The sequence below is a fragment of the Notamacropus eugenii genome, unplaced genomic scaffold, assembly GCF_028372415.1.
Source record: "Notamacropus eugenii isolate mMacEug1 unplaced genomic scaffold, mMacEug1.pri_v2 scaffold_224, whole genome shotgun sequence".
Taxonomy (NCBI): domain Eukaryota; kingdom Metazoa; phylum Chordata; class Mammalia; order Diprotodontia; family Macropodidae; genus Notamacropus; species Notamacropus eugenii.
The window spans coordinates 8,805-15,000 of record NW_027325245.1 but is presented as its reverse complement, the minus strand read 5'-3'; positions in this window follow the sequence as shown (position 1 = coordinate 15,000).

The following is a 6,196-nucleotide window of genomic DNA, read 5'->3' as shown; positions in this document are numbered from 1 at the left end:
CCGCAGACATCATCCGTTCGTTTCCTTCAGGGACGCGAGGGGGTAGGGTGGGTGGAGGCCGAAGTTGTGCGAAAGGCCGAGCTCCCGGGACCTGGGGGATGTTGAAGTTCCTCCACCCACCCGGGGGGGGGGGGGGGGAGGGGGCGCCGGAGAGGACAACTTCCGGGCCACCGCCGCTCGCCTCTCGAGGGAGATCAAACCTACTGGAAAGAGAGAAAGGAGCTCCGCAGGCCAGGCCGGGGGCCTTGGACGCACAGGCTGCTCCCCAGGTTCCCGACTCCATCCGTCCGTCCATCTCTGCAGGGATCCCCCCCCCCCCCCCCCCCCCCCCCCCCGCCACAGGCGTAGGGAGTCGGCCGGCCGACCGCTCACCCACCGAACTCCTCGGCAGGCGGTGGTATGGAAGACCTAGGGATGGAAAGGAAAGGAGATTTTGGTGAATGTCCGGATGAGGGGCGGAGGGGGAATTGCCACCAGCGAGAGAGAGAGAGAGAAACGGTTCCCTGCGGTCGGGCGGGTCAGGCAGGCGGGCGGGCGGGCGGCCGGGCGGGCGAACGAGCCAACAACCGTATCAAAATTCCTCCGGAGGAGCAAAAGATATCCCCGGGATAGCGGGGGACTTAACGAAGAGGAAGGCTAGGGAAGGTGACCCGGCTAGCCCCACCGGATCTCCGACCGTCTTCCGGACCGGCCAGCGCGTCCGAACCGCTTCGGTACCGGCTAAGAAACCGAGGGGTGCGCCCGAGGGAGGGACGGGTCGGGGACTCGAGACGCGGCGGTCGACGAACGGAGCCGTCCACCGTTCGACGAACCCGAGGACGCCGGCTTCCGGGAGAAGGACTCGCCGTTGGACGAAGATGGCTGGGGAAACCGGAAAACGGCGCGGCGGAAACCGGGCGTAGGCCGACGCCCGACGCCGTACGCGAGGGTGAAGTCCGAACGGATCCGGGATCCGGGTGTCAAGGCCGATGCTATCGATGAATTCGGGGAGCGGGGAAGACCGTGTCTCTCGGCTTGACGGAGGATGGAGGAATTTCTTTCTTTTTCCATTGTTTAAAAATTATTTTTCACGGTTCACGATCGCTGCCGTGAGATGAATGAAGATTTTCTCCCCCTCCCCCCCCACCTACCCCCCCCCCCGCTACCCCCCTCCCCCCTCCCCCCACGACCGCGTGCAGTTCCTGTTCTGTCATCTCTTACGGCGCGACGGTACCCGAACGGAGACGTTTTTGACCGAACGGGAGATGGAGAACCCCGCGAAGGGCGGAAGGGATCCTTCGGATGACGTTCCGTTGAAAAGTTTGGCTCGGGCCCCCTCGTCGGGAGGCGGCAGCGGGGGCGGGAGCGGACCTGGGCTCCGCCAGCGGGCGGGAGCCCGGATCCGCGGCGGAAGGTCTCCGCGTAAAACCCCTGAGGGAACCGAGCCCCGCCAGGCGGCCCTGCCCCCCCCCCCCCAGCAGCTGAACCTAATCTCACACCGCATGACAGCCCCGCCCCCGCCCAAAGCCCTGAGGCTGGGAAGCGGCATTCGAATCTCAGACCCCCCCCCCCCCCCCAAGCGCTGGCTGGGCGGATCCGGAGGCTGCGGAAGTGGGTGTGAAGAGAATATTCGGAAGTCGAGTCCCTGGCCGGGAAGATGCCCAGAAAAGGGGGGAGGGGGGGGGGAAGTCGTCAAGGGACTTACAAAAGATGAACTGTTTACATTCCTACGCGGAAAGACAATATCCGTAACTCTTGAAACTTTTCGGTCGTCCGGGGACTGGGCGGGATGGCACACGCGCACGCGCACGCGCACGCGCACAGAGAGACCGAGTGCGCGGAGGGAATGGAAGAGGATGGGATCGTCTCTTCAAAAAATGAGATGAGGCGGTGAGAGGGAAACGCCTCGGGAGGAGAAAGGGAGACATGGAACGGGCCAAATGATCTCTCCTAAAAGAGGCAGGCGAAAGACTGCAAAAGACTAGTGGAGGGGAAAAGAGGGGAGGGGAGAGAAAACCGTGATGTTGACGCTCATCACGTTCCACCGAAGGAAGGAATAAAATGCACGCTCATTTCGGGATGAAAGCCTATCTTACCGTACGGGAAAGTGGGGGAGAAGGGCAGAACCGGGGGGGGGGGGGGGGCGGGGATGGAAGGGAAGGCACGGGGAGGAGGGAGCAATCTGAGGTCGACACTCACGGGGAGGGACAGGATGGCAAAGAGAGAATAGAAGTCACGGGGGACAGGAGAGGATGGAGGGAGATAGAGTTACTCTTGGACAACACGACCATGACGGAAGCCGTTGGCCAAACTACGCGGATTTGGCCTCTGTCGAATCGCTTGCCTTCCAAAGGGAAGGGGTGGGGGGGGGGGGAGGGAGGGAGGGAGGGAGGGAGGAAGAGAAGTTGGAACACAACGTTTGAGGAACAACTGTCAAGTACCGTTCCTGCCGCTAGGAAAGAAGAACATCCAGGTAAAGGGGTACAGAAAGCGATCCGGCCCTACGGGACGGAAGGGAAGATGGAGACCAGGGCGGGGAGGGAGGACGGCGGAGAGAGTGGATCGGTGACGGGGGCAATTCGACCGCTCGGCGTTTTGAGGTGGGGGGAGGGGACGGACGGCGAGAAGATGTGGACCCCCAAATTTGGCGAAAACGAATGTGGAAAGTGAAAGAGATAAATTCGTGGATAAAAAAAAAAAAAAAAAAAAAAAAAAAGAAGTAAAACGCACGAACGAAAAATACTCAGGGCGGCTCCTCCCTTCCGGACTTTGCTCTCGCGTACGGTGCCGGGCGTCGCGTCGCTCCGCGCCTCGTTTCCGTCGCACCGTCATCCGGTTCTCCCGGCCGTTTCGGTTCGAACGCTGAGTTCTTCTCCCGGAAGCTGGGGTCCCCGGGGTCGATCGAACGGTGGACGGCTCGGCTCACGTCGACCGCGCGCGCGCGCGTCGCGTGCGTCTCGGGCACCTCACCTATCCCACGGGTCTACCCTTCCGTCCCTTAGCCGGTACCGAGCGGTTTTGATCGTCACTGCTTGACGATGCCGTTTCAGATCCGGTAGGGTTGGGCCACCTTCCCTAGCGTTTCTTTCCCTCGGTCCCCTTGAGATCCCGGATCTTTCCGCGGTTGAGTTCCACAGTTCCGAAGAGGTTCAGGGGTGATGGGGAACCCCCAAATACCGACGGGCCCGGGTCGTGCTCGAACGGATTCGACTCAAGCCTTCCGAAAGCCAAAGAGAACAAAGTTGATGAAGGATTCGCCGAACTCGGTTGCCTCTTGAGGAGCCTAAGTGTTTGTAACGCCTGTATTCGGCGAGCGGGCCGGGTAGAATCTCAGCTTAGACAGAGTCCGAGCCGCATGGCATCCGAGCGCCTTCGTGGAGGCAAGGTGGGACTCCAAGATACGGAAAAGAGTACGGAAAGGATCCGGGCGGAGGTGGGGGTGGGGGTGGGGCTGTGGTCCGGTAGTCCAGGCTGAGGGGTGGGGGAAGGACCTTGAGGAGAACGCGCAAACATCGGACCGGGGGCGCCTAGGTGGGAGGCGGGGAGGGCGATCAAGGGATAACAGAGGATGATCGCAGATTTCCGTCCGAAAGGCCAGATTCCGGGAGGAGATAAAGGAAGGGATCCATTCGAGTAGGAAAGGTCAGATTCTGGGAGGAGAAGCAAAGAGAGCTCCGTCTGAGGAGGAGAAGCCAGGTGAAGTGAGGCCATTCCAGGGGAGCTCAAGGAAGTTCCCAGAGTCCGAACCCCCCTCAAACAGATTGAACCCAAATTTTTTTTTTGGGGGGGGGGGGTAAGGGGCGAAGGTCTCCGCTGCTGAAACCTCTTCCCGCTGGCAAGGGGCGTGGAGCCGTTCCTGCTTCCCATGGATGGATCCCGTGGCAGGGGTCGGACTTTCGGAATCTGGGTGGGGCCGGGTCCAGCGGGCCGGGAGACCTAGGATTCGGACGGGTGTCGGTCGGCGTACGGCCTGGGCTGTCATCCGGAAGCGGACGGCTTGCGCTCCGGAAGAGGCAGACCTGGCAAGGAGGTCAGGCGAACGCACGCCAGATGGGTAGGTGCGGAAGGAGTCTCGGGAAGAGACGACTTCCCCCGGCGTGAAAGATAATGTCTCCGGAGAGAACGAAAGATGACTGCACGGCAAGGCCAAAACGTAGAAAGGCACGGTGCGATAGGGGAGTTTTTGGCCGTCGGGTATCGCCTCTCTTCCCGGATGGCTCCGTAGGTACGTAGAGTCAAGGAAAGCGTCTTTGGAGCCCGCGAGAACGTCCCCTGGCCTCCGGTCAGGTCCTAAGGAACGGGTGAACGCTCCCGAAGCCTGTCCCCTCCTTTCCCCCACGCACGGAATGGAAGGTTTTCCCAGACTGGGTAGGTCCAGCGATGGGGTGGCGGTCGGATCAGTTTTCAGAGTCTCCAAAACTTCGGCCAGGTCCGAGTCGATGCCCCGAGCAGGGTCGTGAAGGGGTTTGGCAAGGAAACCGAAATGAGGAATCCGGAGTCGACCAAATCCGGTCGTCTCTGGAAACCACTCGCACCTGTTTCTTCGCGGCCGGAACGGGGATGGACAGGATTGTCCCTTCTCTCTCTCTCTCAGAGGTTCAGGAGAGAGAGGTGGGCGTGAGTTCGCGGGTGGGGCTACGGATAAGACGATCATCGGGCACCGCACCGACCGACCGAATGAAGCTACCGCCTGCTGGTTTCAGGCGCCTTCCCTCCCTTCCGAAAGCCTGGCCAGATCCCTGAGGGTTATCTCGAATCCCCTGGGGGCAAGACTGTCCGGCGCGTGAGCTGATACGGACTCGATTCCCCGGGACGAGGGCCTTCGAAAGCAAACGTAAATGGTGAGTCTCCTCCGTGAGGCCTTTCCGCGGGAAGGGTTGCAGGGTCGCGAGGAGACGGGCGAGGGACGAAGATTCCACGCTGAAGGCATTTTTCAACGAAAGGTCGCGGTCCTTCCCAGGTCTCGGTCTTCATCGGAGACCGGCTGAAATGGGGGAGCACTTTAGGGTCCGAGAGACTCACGATGGCTGGGGTGGCAGGAGCGGCTCTCTCCGGAACTCCGGGGTCCCAGGGGGTTGGCCCGACGGTCTCCCACGCTCTCGAGCGAACCCAGGAAGATCTCGCGAACGGAGGCAAAAGGGAGATGGGAGGTGCGGCCGGGGAAGATCGGCTCCGCGGTTTCACCGTCGGGTCCCTTCCCGACAAGGGGGCGGGATCGGAGGAGGGCGTCAGGAAGGAGCGTGCCGACGACAGATGCTCAAGCAGGCCGGGGAGGGGAGAGGTCTGGAGACGTTCCTCAGTTTCCCCTTCCACGCCTGTGACCCGAGAGGGGGGGGGGGGGTCAAGGGACCGGTAGAGCCGGAGGGACCGGTGAAAGCGGAGAACTGAGCCACGTTAAAGTGGGTCACCTTACCTCCTTCAGCCTTCGTTCTTGCCCGGGGCTTGACGGGAAGAGGTAGAGAAAGTGGGAGCGCTACCAGCACCCGGGTTTTCCTGTCGTTCCCAGTCTTGAGAAGACCGGAGGAGGACAGGGTACCGGGGGAGGGGGTGGGGGGTGGGGGGTGGGGGCGGGGCGCGGCTCCACCCCTTTTCCAACCTTGGGGACCGTCCTTCCTCCAACGTCGCACGGGTACGGTTCCGCAGGCGTCGGTTCCCGGGGCTCCCTCCGGGGGGGGGGGGGGGCGCCCCGGAGGGGCGCTCCTCGGACCGGTGACCCTTCTGGCGGCGACGAAAGCGGGTTTCCCCGCTGCCCCAGCAGCCAGCCTTCCTCCAAGGGGGTGCCCGGGAGGGGTGCTCCCTGCGTCTCTTCCCGGCCGAGGAGGCGGCCAAGAACCGAGCGTGCTCCCCGGCCCCGGCCCCGGCCCTTCTCCTTCGTTCGTTCTCTTTCCCGCGCTGCAGCAAGGTCTCCGTCGCGAAAGACTCCGAAGGCCACCTCCGGCAACCGGGCCCGAGGCGTTGTTTGGGGTCCCGCGGCCGATTTCCGCCGTTTCCTCCCGATACCTGGGGCAGACCGATGAATCGAATACGCGCTAAGGATTCCCGCCCCTTCTGCGGGGTCAGGATCCCGATGGGTACGCTTTCTGATAGCTTCCGCGAGCCGGTTTGGAAAAAGGGCTGGGTTTTCCTCTTCTCCCTGAGTCGTTCCCCTCGTTTTTTGAAAATTGACTTGTTTTGGAAATGCCGTCGCGAGGGCCTTCTGACAGGCAGATGACCACCG